Genomic DNA, 13,186 nt, shown 5'->3' with positions numbered 1-13,186 from the left:
ATCCCCCGCTGAGGTCACCCTAGACCAGCCAGCCCCAAGCCAACAAGCCAGCTGACCACTGTATGAACAAGTCCACCAAGATCAGCTGGACCACCCAGCTAACTCACCAATTCATAAGACATACTAAAGGACCGTTGCTTTAAGGCTCTAAATTTTCAGATAATTTGTTATGAGGAAATAGGTAACTACTAGAGGAACAATTCCTGTCTTTTAGTTTGTATCTGACAGCCAGGAGTCTCAGAGTCAAATCTGAAAGGTAATCCTAGCATCTATGTTTATTCATTTATTTTGTGTATATTTCATACTTTATGGCTAACATATTTGCAATCTTCTTGCTCCTTACTAGTGAATTTAAAAAAAAAAAAAAAACAACCAATAAACCTATTGTTTATCACACTGGTTCTCAACCAACCCAAGCCCTTGTTTTAAATATTGGTTTTGATTTATCAGATTAGGAAAACTGAATCTAGAGTAAGAATTGGCAAACATTTAGTGTAAAGGGCCAAGTAGGAAATATTTCAGGTTTTGCAGGCTGTACAGTCTGCTGTGCTGTGGCAGCACTGAAGCAGCCACAGACAACATGCAAACAAATGAGCATGGCTGCGCTCCAGTAAAACTTAATTACTAAAGCAGGCCATGGACCGGATTTGGTTCTCAAGCCACAGCTTGCTGACCTCTGATCTAGAGCAATATAGGACTATTCCAAACATCTTCACCTATACCATGATTCCATCAACTTTATTGTTAATTCACCTCTACTACTTTGAAAAAAAAATTAAAAGACAAATTGAGTGGACTGACTTCTTCTAGGATACACAACGGGACTGACTATAGAACGCTTATACCAGGCTTATACAATACCGCGTCACTAAAACTCCAGAGCCGCTTGTCCTTGTCTGGTTGTTTAGTTAATGCTAAAGGCCAGAATGATACAAGCAAAGTCTCCTTTGTTTTGTTTGATTTAACAGCCTCTAATCTCAACTACTCATTTCACAAACACAGGCTGTGTGTTACACTGATGATGGGGCTGCTCTTGTACTTTGCCTACTTGGAGTTCCCTGAATGTATTGTGCTATTTCACGCCTCTCTAACTGTGCACACAATGTTCCTTCTGCCTGGAACACTCCTAGCCCTCTTCTCTTACTGGCTAACGCCTACTCACTGATCAAAACCAAGCTCAATGATACAGCCTCTTGGAAGACTTCCCCGAGTGCACCTCCACCTCCTCACCCTCAACCTCCAGACCACACTCAGTCTCAGCACTCATGCTACAGAACTATTAATAAATAAAAGAGGTAATGCTTCTATGGGACCAGAACTCGTATATATACACCACACACTCGTATATACCGTCATTTAATTAAAATTGGTGGTATAACTTGCTTGTTTCCACAGGCCAATCACATTCAGAAACCCTGATTGAGCATTTTCTGACTCTTGGGCTAGGCTACACAAGTCATTAAAACAGCGATTTACAATACAGACTGTAGACCCACGGAGGCACAAACTGCCTATTCTTTGTTTTCACTTCTCAAAACCTAACAGTGTCTGGAGCAAAGACTTTAATATTAGATGAGCCCAGTACAGACTACGTTCTAACGTGTTCTAAACTCCGTATATTTCTAACCTCATTTAATCCTCATAACATCTTTATGGGGGAGCTGATATAATTATCACCATTTCACATACAGGGAATCGAAGACACAGAGAATTTTTAGATAACTTTCCCAAGATCACACACCCAGTAGGTGACAGAGCGGGTCCCAGAGGCCCTGTTCACACCTGTGGGGTGAAGTGAAAGCTAGTGACTGACTCAGCATTAACTTATTTCTACTCCTGGAAAAACGGCTCCAAAGGAGGCGCCTGCGAGGTCATGCGTGACAGTGGTTATATGCTTGGGCTTACAAGTTGATGGCACTGTGTTCACGTTGACACTCAAGTGCTCCGTGTGAGTAGGGTTGTGAGTAGCGTTGGCGGTACCTGCAAGGTCTGCTCTTGTTCCGCTCTTGCAGTAACAATTGCATTCTGAGCTGCAATCTGATTTCCCCCACCATCTTCTCCTCCCTTTGGGTGGCACTCACTGGCGCTTGAGGAGTGACTCCCAGGCACCGTAAGCAGTCTGTCTGTCTGTCTTCCCTGGTGGTGATCGTCCAGTAGAACCATCCATGCCAGCCTATTCCAGAGATGAGCTTAAAATCTCTGCGCTGGACATTGCTAGGTGTTGAGAAGATGAAGAGGATGCAGTGTCTCAGGGGCACCCAGCTTATATTACAAATTACTGTTAAGTTGCTGAAGCAAAGGGCATTTTGAGGAAGACTACCCAGGATTTCTACAATGCTTGAGAAGCTGGCACAGGCAATGTTTGGTAAAAGTTTTGGGGCCAGTCACTCACTGTGGCTCTGGAAGTCCCCATGGGGCCTCTCAAGCAATACATCAACTCCTGAGGGAAGACAAAGACAGTGACAGACAGGGACTGTCCCACAACTGTCTCTCAGCACAGGCTTGCTCTGCCGAAAAGACAAAAAACAGGTAGTTGGAATAGAATTTTGCTTCTAAAACAAGTTGGGATTTGAAAAGTGTTAGGTTTGAACATTAGGATAGTAGAACATTCAAATGATCACAGGATCTCCACAGAGCCTTGAAGTCCATGGTCCCTTTGAGTACAGAGCAAATGTATTCCATTTTCCTGTCTCTTGGCAGTTTTCTCAAAAAAAAAAAAAAAAAAAAAAAGCCTCTTTTTCTTTACTCCCTTTGCAAATTAGGTAAATAACAGGAGGCCAACTGGCCTTTCTCAATGGCCTCCACTGATGTTTTAGAGGACCTAACAAATATATCAAGGCCAGGACCAGCTCCTACAGACTTCCAGACCTCAGTCTGAGGCACAACAAAGGCCAGTATGAGGTCAGGGACTCAACCATTTGGTCCTCCAGTCAACCAAATGTCCTTGTAAAACTGTGCAAGCTTGTGATTGTTGGCTTTCCTCCTGGTCAAGAATTAACCATGGGTTGGGCACAGTTGCACATGCCTGTGATCCCAGTGACTTGGGAGTCTAAGGAAGGAGGATCACAAGTTCAAAGCCCAGCCTCAGAAATTTAGCAAGGCCCCAAGTAACTTAGTGAGACCCTGTCTCAAAATAAAATAAATAAATAAATTAAAAGGTCTGGGGATGTGGCTCAGTGGTTAAGCACCCCTGGGTTCAATCTTCAAAACCAAAAATAATAAATAAATAAATAAGAATTAATCATGGAACTTCTCCAGGAAAATGTTGATGGCCTATCTTAAAACCTTCAGAAATACCTATTCACATATTTTTTTTTTCCGGGCATTGAGTAGAATTTATAGCACCTTATTTTTCAATTCAAGTAATCCAATTGTTGTATTTATAGCCTGCGTACTACAGTTTAACACTTAAGGATTCTCTGCTTGTTTCATTATGAAAATTTGCATTTTCCCCATCTAAGATCATAAACTTCCTAAGGGCTGAGATCATGTCTTCACTTCTTTAGACTCCTTTGGAGAACCAAACACAGCACAATACCCAGGGGTGGAGGAAGAGTGAGCCCAGGACAGAGTGAGTGGAGACCGGGGGAATTTCAGTGCCCTTCCACTCTCTGAAGCTGGGTGTAAGGTCTTCAGGAAGCACTTAAGTCTGAGATGCAATTTTCTCATCTTCAGATTGCCTCTCTTCTCTCACTGGTTGTTGGGAGGATCAAATAAGATAATGCATGTGAGACTATTTTGTAAACCCAGATCTGCTAGCTACTGAAATGTAAGGAATCCTCAGAAGACGCACTTAGTAAATATCTGATTGATTTTTAATGATAAGGTATTGTCTTTCCCTTTCTCCTCTACATTCAGTTCCTTTGAGGGTTTTATTTCTCAGGATTTAATTTTATTTGAGTAGAAAAGCCACTCTGCGTCTTTTCTGATACCATGTAATACATTCCCTAGTGCATTTTACCCCATAGTTACCTTAACATTTGATTGAAATCCGAGTAAGCCAACCAAAAAAGTCCTAAAGCATGTCATGCTCACATCAATCACAAAGGATCATGGAGTTCAAGGCATTCATACCCCACTAGGGTGTCAGAGCCTTTCTTATGCTGCTAGCAGAACACTGAAATTGCACCCCAGGCAAGGATCCTGTATATTTTGTATTCCAGCACATCACTGATACATGAGTGTGGCAGATCATGGCTGTAAGCCAAGGCCAGCCGAGAAGAAAATGAAAAACATGGTACCTTATGTGGGAAATTTCACAAAGAGTTGACATTATAAAACAGACTCTAAGAACAATTAATTTGTTTATAGTCTTTATTTCCTATGTGTTGTTAGCAAAAAAGACAATCTCCTGTTGTAACAGAATTCTATATCATACATTGGAAAAATCTTTCCAACAAAATTATTTCTCAGAATGCTTCTAGAAAATATAAAATGTAGTCTCTGGACTCCCTCTCTAACTAGAGAGAAAGTAAAAGAGACACTAAGAGTTAAATTAAATGACATGTTCTAGGTTAGTTTATATAAATGTCTGATTCCCCATGGAGTTCTCTAAACCTGAATAACACGAAACTAGAAATATCTAGAAAACCAATGACTTGGCTTTGCTAAGTGTTGCCTTCTCTTACTAAGGCTTTTATTTATTTTTATTTTTTGGTGTTGGGGATGGAACCCAGGGTCTTGTGCAAGCTTTACCACTGAGCTATACCCCCAACTCCTCCTCAAGCCTCTTTCTTTTTTGGTACCAAGGATTGAATCTATGGGTGCTAAATCTCTGAGCCACCTTTCCACCCCTTTTTATATTTTATTTAAAGACAGGGCCTTCCTAAGTTGCTGAGGCTGGCTTTGAACTCACAAAGTTCCTGTCTCAGCCTCCCAAGTTGCTGGAATTACAGGTATGCTCTACCACACCTGGCCAAGTCTCATTTTTAATAGATGTATGAGTAGCCAGTAAAATTATACTCCCACTCTACACTAATACGTTTCAATGTTCAAACCTGATGACATGCTTATTTCTAGTTATATTTTTTGAATAATTTTATTTTTGTTAGGCACTTTTCTCTGTCCCTCTCAGACTCTTCCCCTTTGGGGCTGATGTGAGGCCAAGCCCTGTCATAGTCAGTAGCAGAATGGAAGTATCTAAGAAGAGGAGGAAGTGGGGATTTAAACTTATTAATTATTCTCTTCCTAGGATGCCATGCCCCTAGGAATGAGAGTTGCAGGAAGACAGTGATAATGGGAAGGGAGGCATTGCCAACAGCCCAACTGTGTTTTTGACCCTTGGCCACAACAGTAGATGGGGAGTGGCAGATACGTTCAGGGGCATCTCTGTGATTTTAATGCTGAAGGAAGGGAATGTGCTGGGGACAGGTATTATAACCCAAATGTTCCAGGTAGAGAATTTCTTGTATATAATATGTTACTTATTTATTTAATTTATTTCAATTTCTTGTTTGTAATATGTTATTTATTTAACTCATTTCATATATATTACAAATGTTCTGCAGAGTACAAATAGTCTGCAGCATAGAATTATTCTTCTAAGATTTTTCAAGATGTATAACAGTTTATAGTCAAATCATACCCAGAAGAGATCTAAAATAATTTTTAAAGAAAGAAGTAAATTAGACTTGTGAAGTTGGGTAGAAGTTATATGACTTTAATAAAACTTAGGTTTCTTCTTGTATATTGTTCCCCATGGTAAAAAGACCAGCGTTCCTATCTAAGTGGTAGCACTTGTACTATTTGCTTAATTTTAGGATCCTTGATTGCTCTTGGGAACAAGTATACTGCTGTGGCATGAAGTGGAAGGTATAATTTGGAGCCAGACAAGAGAAAAAAGGTTTCTTTGTGAAACAATCTATTCACCTAAATGTAGAAGCATAAAAAAATCAATAATTTTACCAAGTAATCTAAAGCTACATTTCATATGCAAGTTCCATACAGAGTTATAACAAACTTTGCTACATCCCCAGCCCTTTTTTATTTTATTTTGACCCAGGTTTCTCACTTAGTTGCCAGGCCTGGCCTCAAACTTGCAATCCTCCTGCCTCAACCTCCTGAGTAGCTAATATTACAGGTGTGTGCACCATTGTGTCCAGCTCAGACCTCTTTAAAAACAAATGCGGTCAGGTGTGGTGATATATACCTGAAATCCTGTGACTTGGAAGGCTGAGGCAGGAGGATCACAAGTTCAAAGCCAGCCTCAACAACTTAGCAAGGCTCTAAGCAACATAGTGAGTCCCTGTGTCAAAATAAAAAGGGCTGGGATGTGGCTGAGTGGTTGAATACCCGTGGGTTCAATCCCTGGTACCAAAAATAAATAAATAAATGCAATGTGGATAGCAAGCTATAAAATGTACTGCAGTCTTCTTGATATTTGCCTTGTCATCCATGATAACTCATTTTGCATTCACTAAAGAATAAGAAGTGTAAGGATACATACTTCCTATAACTCATCCCCATGTAGACTTTTGGAATTTGGGGATAATAGGTTTCCTTTTTTCTTAACTTGGTGGACCCTGGAAGGTATATGGGAAGTGCTGCTTGTTGCACCTTGGTCAACACAGGGCTCATTTCCAGCTCTACTTAAGAGACTTGGCAAGATATTTGTTGCTATCTGCATATGATATTGAAGGAAATGAGGAAAATGAGCTTCCTTAATTATTAGATGGCACCAGTGGCCTTGCCTATTATGTCACTATTGAAGAAATAAATTGCATTTCTTCCTCAGCATTTTCACGGTGAATCTCTGAGACACAAGGATATGGTTATGTCAGGAAAAGGCATTTATTTATTTAAGAGATGAAAGCACTTACTTAGAAGGAAACTTTTTACCTGATGGGTGTGGGGGGGGGGTAGCTTAACAAATGATCAAGTCAGTAAAACCTAATTAAAGAAGAAAAAAGGAAATAACAAGGAAGTATATAATAAATAGTAAAAACAAAACAATAAGAATAAAAAATAACATATGTTGAAATGCGTTGAATTTCCCTTGCAAAAGATAAACTTTCAGATTGGGCTCAACCACAAAAATTAAGCCATGGATAAGGAACTCAATTCAGAGAAAGTTTTAAAATAAACGATTGGGTAGATATACATCAGGCAAATCCAAAAGAACAAACAGCAATATTAATATCAAATTGAACACCAAAAGCATTAAATAGAAACAAGAGGACTGAATATTTAAAGGTACATAGCAGAGATTGGTAGATGCCTGTACCATCTATTTCTCTTCACCCTGGCTAACAAAATCTTAGTTTAATTAAGGACAGCAACGTGTCCAGACTTTTAAAATAATGATTTTCCCACCCCCTTTTATACTAAGTTGTAAGCAGAGGTTAGTGGGTGAAACCTGATGAAGTTCAATTCTGTGGGGAACTCTTCCTCTTGACCTTCCTCTTTTTCCTCCTTCCTGCCCAGAGTATGTATGTGATAGTGAGAGCTGCAGAAGCCATCTTGCAACTAGGACTTGGAGAGTGAACGCCACATATTAAAGGTGGCAGAATAGAAAGACAATTGCAGTTTAGATGACCATGAAGCCATTATACCAGTTTTGGTCTCCTTGCCTCCAAATATCTTTTATGTATGAGAAAAATACATCTCTATATATTGAAGCCACTATTCTTTTTTAAAAAATATTTTTTTTAGTTGTCAATGGACCTTTATTTTATTTATTTATATGCCATGCTGAGAATCGAACCCAGTGCCTCACACATGCTAGGCAAGCGCTCTGCCACTGAGCCCCAGCCCCAGCCCCCGAAGCCACTATTCTTTGAGTGTCTTTTTTTTTTAAATGAAGGGAGCCCAATTCATTTGGCATAAATAAAAATATGAACAAAAGATTTAACAGTCGTCAGCTATTATGCACTAAAAAACAAAGCACAAAATTTAAAAAAAAATATCAAAAGACAAGTAGCACTTTATGAAATGACAACCACGGGGATGGATTTTAATATACCCCTTACAGAACTTGATAGAATATGACATTAAAAACAAGCAAGAATACAGATGATTATAATTACATTAATTTAAAGCTTATGATATATATAATATGAGTATATGTATGTGAATAGTAAACAGAATATAAACTAGATATTTATCCCTTACAAAGAGAGCATATGCAATCTTTTTATATGGATATGGAATGTTGACAAATTCGATCATGTGTGCTCTGTAGCATGCCAGCAAAGTGACCTTGGGCGAGTTACTTGGCCTTTCTGGGCTTTGTTTCTTTATCTGTAGGGTAGGGATTGAAATAGTCCCAAATTTTCTCCTTCCTAATTTTAACCTCACCCAGCCTAGTCCTTTCCAGCCGATGGCCATTTACCTACATAATGTTGCTGGTGTGTAACCAGCTCTGTGAAGAGGGGCCGGGCTATGGGATGGCTGTCACTGCTCCATATTGAAAGGGCCAGCAGCAGACTGGAAGGTCAGCATTTCTCAGACTGGCCTCAACGGAACAGGGAACACAGGCTGTCTACCACCGAATTCAAGAGCACCGAAAGAATGTTAAATGGATGGATTGTTGCTTGCAGGGAAAGAAACAGGCACCATGTTTCCAATTATTCTTCCTTTCAGACAACAACTGGCTGTTTCCGCCGGCTGGCACAGTTGCTGAATGCGGAGCACTATAGAGTAAACCCTGCTGAAGAAGGATGAATGTGGGCAGTGAATTTTTTTGACACAGTCTCAGCTTTATTTCTGCTTATTGCTGGCAAAAGCTAGTATGAAGGACAGTCGAAGACAATCGACAAAAACTTTGTCAATGAGGGTTACAGGACAAGAAGTCTTTATAAGCCCCCCCCCCAAAATAAACATTTTAAGTTAACAAAGATTTTTGGGGACAGAAGATAGGGCTCCTAGATTGAGCTGTTGGTCAGAACAAGGAAAACACTGATATAAATCTTCAAGACAACCCACAAAATGTTGAAGCATTTAAAACATTTAAAAATAAGTAAATAGAGCTGGGTACAGTGACACTCGCCTGTGGTCCCAGTTACTAGGGAGGTTGAGGCAGGAGGATCACTTGAGCCCAGGAGTTCAAGGCCAGCCTAGGCAACCTAGAGAGACCGTGTCTGAAACAACAATAGAATAGGTAAGGAAAGGCGAGAACTTCCAGAAACAAGTACTTTAATTTATGAAAATATGTGCATCTATTAAGAATAACATTAAGTGTGTATTTTAATAAATTATTTATTTCACATAAGCAAATTATAAATATATGGGATATGTTACAAATTATAAATATTCAATATCTTGATATATACTTTTAATAAAATAAGCCATAATAAAAATATCAATTATATTAAAAATTAAGTTTTAGCCCTGAACTTAGAGGGCAAACAGAAATCCATTGAAGACAGTCAGCTCCCCAACTCATTTTAGTTCACAAACCCAGGATAAACTGACAAGTCATCTGGGAATGAATGGGGTGCTTGTTCCTTTGCTTCTGGGGATCTATAACAGCATCATCAGAGTAATGCTTGTGTTTTTGCATACATTTGCATGTTCCATCTCAAAGATGTGGATATACAAACAGGTAAATGGAGGGTGTTTTTCTCTTTTTGGTCCACAGTATTTCCTGTCTAGCTATTCCTAACAATTTGTTTTCATCGTCTTAGAGCCTTTATTTTTCACCAATCTCTACTCCTTTCTCTCTTTTAAACATTTTTGTGTGATTGCAAAACCAGTTCCTGTATTCTGCTTTGAATGACCTTCTCATTAATTTCTGCATTCATAAATATTCTTTCCCAGTCTCTGCTGAAGCTGTTGTCATTTACGGATGTTCCAGATGTAGGAGAACATCCAACTCAGGGAGAAGTTTCTTTTAGCTTCTGTTTCTCTCTCTCTCTCTCTCATATGTATACATATATGAAATGACTACTTTAGTGATAGATTTTAATATACCCTTTCATAATTTATACAGAGTATCCATTTATCAGGGAGGGAGAGAAGAGAAGGGAGGAGAAACAGAGTAAAGAGAGAGGAGAAAGACAGAGAACAGAACTGCCCAGTCTGAATTATTCTAGAAGCTTGGAGTCTACAGATTCTTAGATTCTTGTTTTCTGCAACCCTTTTAATTAACACAATGTTATCAGGACTATATGAGCAATTTTAAATTTAACTTGGAAGACAGAGGTAAATATTTGCTGTATTGAATTATCAATTCTTCTCAAAATCAGTGTCGAGAACTACATGAAAATGATTTGAGCCGAGCGTGCTGAGCATGTGGGGCACGCCTATAATCCCAGTGGCTCAAGAGGCTGAGGAAGGAGGATCATCAGTTCAAAACCAGCCTCAGCACTTACTGAAGCCTGTCTCCAAAATAAAATATAAAAAAAAAAGGGGCTGAGGATGTGGCTAAGTGGTTAAGCACCCCTTGGTTCAATCTCTGGTACCAAAGAAAAGAAAGAAAAAGAAAATGATTAGAAAAAAAATTAAGGGTCATTGTTTATTCTGAAAAATGTCATGGTACAATGTACATGTTTGTCTGAGCACACAAGGTACAGAGTCGTCTCGTGTTCCTGCCTTCTTCCAACATGCAGAGGTCTACCTCCTACTGTCCTCACCCTTGTGATAGAAAGAGATGCCACAAAATAAATTTTAAATGATTAAGAAAAGAGACAGCAGGAAAATGAAACTAGGAAACTCTCTTTCCATGTAATTTTGTCCCATTATTTGTTTTCCCATCACCAGACAAGGAAACTCAGCTTTGTCTCTTAAGAGTTCCATCTGCCTCTCTGAAAAAGGAGGGACAGCGTGGGATGGCAGAGTGGGGAACATGGGGTGAAGGATACACTGGGAATCACATCTTAAAAGCCTGAAGAAGGAGGAAAGTGAAAACTGACAACCAACTTCAATTGTCAGTTTCTTCCTCATATAGCACTTGGGGTTACCAGATCATTTCAGGAGATGCAGACTGCTTTTATAAACCTATCTCACATCATCATTCTGGGACTCTGATGTGTCCCTCCTCCACTTGGTCAATAAAGAAATTCATCTCCTCCAATCACTGGGAAAAGAGTCACAATGCATGACTCAAGGTTCAACTAGCTGTGGGATTTTTCCTCATATTAGGGTTGGTGTCCTCCTAGATGAGCCGGTAGGTCAGCTACTTCCCCACCCCAAGGTAGCCATAGATTTCTGCTGTATGAAGGAGTGTCTGCGTGTCTGTCCAAAATATAATGTGTACACTTGAATAGTACTGTCATTATAAACATAAGTTTAAATAAAATACTGATTTCATCAATTTACCCAAAGAAAGGACTAATTCACTAAAAGACCTGTGATAGAATACTTTGATTTTCATTTTTTAAATCAAAAAAATTTTATTTGACTTGCAGATCTGAATCCATCCTTTCTCATATGCTAGGGATAACATGTTCCCCCATACATTTGAATCATTCAACACGGATGTCAACTATTACATAAAGATTTATAGTGGAATTAATACTATGGATCAAGTGTAAGTGGCTGCTCCCCCATCGCATCTGACAACATTTTTATTTTTCAGTTTCTTGAAGACTCTACCAACAGGCTTAAGTCTCTCAGGCCTTTCTTGCTGAAGTTACTGTAGGAGACATTCTCATGGACTTCCATGGAGTCCAAGAAAGGTAGATTTGAATTCATGGATCTCACTTTGCTGGGTCTTCCAAGTGTGCCTGCTTATAAATTAACCTTTGTGTGGCCAGATTAATCAACCCCAAGCCAAGTCATCAAAGGCTCATCTTTGCTTCTGGTCAAAGGTGAAAGACTCACCTTCCCGGGTTCTGTGTTCACAGCTGTCCTCCACCTGACCCCAACCCACTGTCCTATTACATCCCTTTTCTGCAGGTCCCATGCTTCTCACTGATCTCTAAACACACCCTGTACATTGTCACCTGCAGGCATTTTTTCCAGCTGTTCTTCTCACCTGAAACAACCTTCTTCCTTTGGTTCTGTAATCCCAAGTCCTATCCCTTCAGAGTAAGTTCATATTTCCTAGTAATAAGAAAGAATGCATGAATACATTCTCACTGGAGACAGACCTAAACGATATAGAAATTTAAGAAGTGCCGTAAGAACTGAAAGTCCCTATGAATTCTAGTCCTTCCTTCCCCTCCCTCACCACCCACTAATTGCACATTCTCCCCACTTTGGTTTGAATGCATTCCCTCTAGAGTTGAACCCCAATTCCCAATGTGTCTGTGTCAGGGGTGGGAATTGTAGGAGGGTCTAGAGGGTTAATGCCCTCCTCTCAGAAGTGAGTGAGTTCTCCTGGGATTGCGCTCATTATTTCAAGAGTTGTCGAAAAGAGCAGGTTTGGACTCTTCTGCTCTCTTCCTGCTCCTACTCTCTTGCCCTTCTGCAGTGTTATGCAGCATCTAAGCCCCTACCAGAAGGTGAGCAAATGTCAGTATAATGCTCTTGGGCTTATCATGAGCTGAAGAAACTTTTTTTCCTTTATAAATTAATCAGTCTGTGGTATTGTTATTATAGCAAAAGAAAACGGACTAAGGCATCTCTCCTTACTTGCTAGGTATCCTTCTACACACATACAAGTTGGGGTGATACTGTATACTCAGTGCTGTGGGTAGCTTCCTCTTCTTCAAGTCCTATGATAAACTTCTCTCCATTGCTTCAGCATCTGCTGACTTCCTCCCCATCACCCTGCCTTGGATTTCAAACACTTAGTATCCAGGCACTCTGCTGGCTTCTGATTCATCTCTTTCTGGTGTTGGGCTGTTTAATTTTGTATGTGGGAGTGTCTTACCACTGCAGTAAAATCTTTGAGAGCGAAGATATCTTGATCTTTGGCAGAGTTTAGAATTGTATTGTGCATAAAATGGGAATTCAACACAAGCAGGTTCCCTGCTTCCTGATCTAAGGTGGAAAAACTCTGCTCAAACAAGAGAAAGGTGACAGTGTACTAGGATGAGTCCTTTAGAGTTCTCATGGCCTCTCTGGACAATTTTCTTAATCTGTTGGAAGATTTTTATGAATCAGCCGAGCAACGCAACAGCCTTGTGAGAAGTCAGGGACCCCAGGCAAGACTTTCCTCTTCTGACCTCTCAGACCAAGGACAGCTCCAGCAGTCACACACCCAAGAGGAAACCATCTTACAGCCAGCCAGAGCAGGAAGGAGCCAAGAGGGAAGCACAAAATATCCAAAGGAAACACACGCTTTCAGACTTTTTAGACTTCT

At 39.9% G+C, this 13,186-nt stretch overlaps 1 protein-coding gene across 22 annotated transcripts in view; it reads right to left on the bottom strand.

Moving 5' to 3' along the window:
- Positions 1 to 13,186, bottom strand: part of LOC308643752 (uncharacterized protein) — a 160,071-nt gene that overhangs the window by 97,802 nt on the left and 49,083 nt on the right. For 2 of the 22 annotated variants that reach the window (XM_081283916.1, XM_081283903.1), the window contains 2 exons: positions 11,915 to 11,982; positions 8,987 to 9,077 (listed from right to left, as the gene is read on the bottom strand). The exons of 16 other annotated variants lie outside the window; for them this stretch is intronic. The gene's annotated coding sequence lies outside the window, so the exon portion shown is untranslated. Of the gene's footprint in view, positions 1 to 2,385; positions 2,508 to 8,986; positions 9,078 to 11,914; positions 11,983 to 13,186 lie in introns of those variants that run through there. 4 more of the 22 variants (XM_081283905.1, XM_081283901.1, XM_081283896.1 and 1 more) reach the window with 2 other exon arrangements.

Source organism: Spermophilus citellus (assembly GCF_964194105.1).
Source record: "Spermophilus citellus genome assembly, chromosome: 3".
Classification (NCBI taxonomy): Eukaryota; Metazoa; Chordata; class Mammalia; order Rodentia; family Sciuridae; genus Spermophilus; species Spermophilus citellus.
This window is presented reverse-complemented; position numbering and strand designations above follow the sequence as displayed.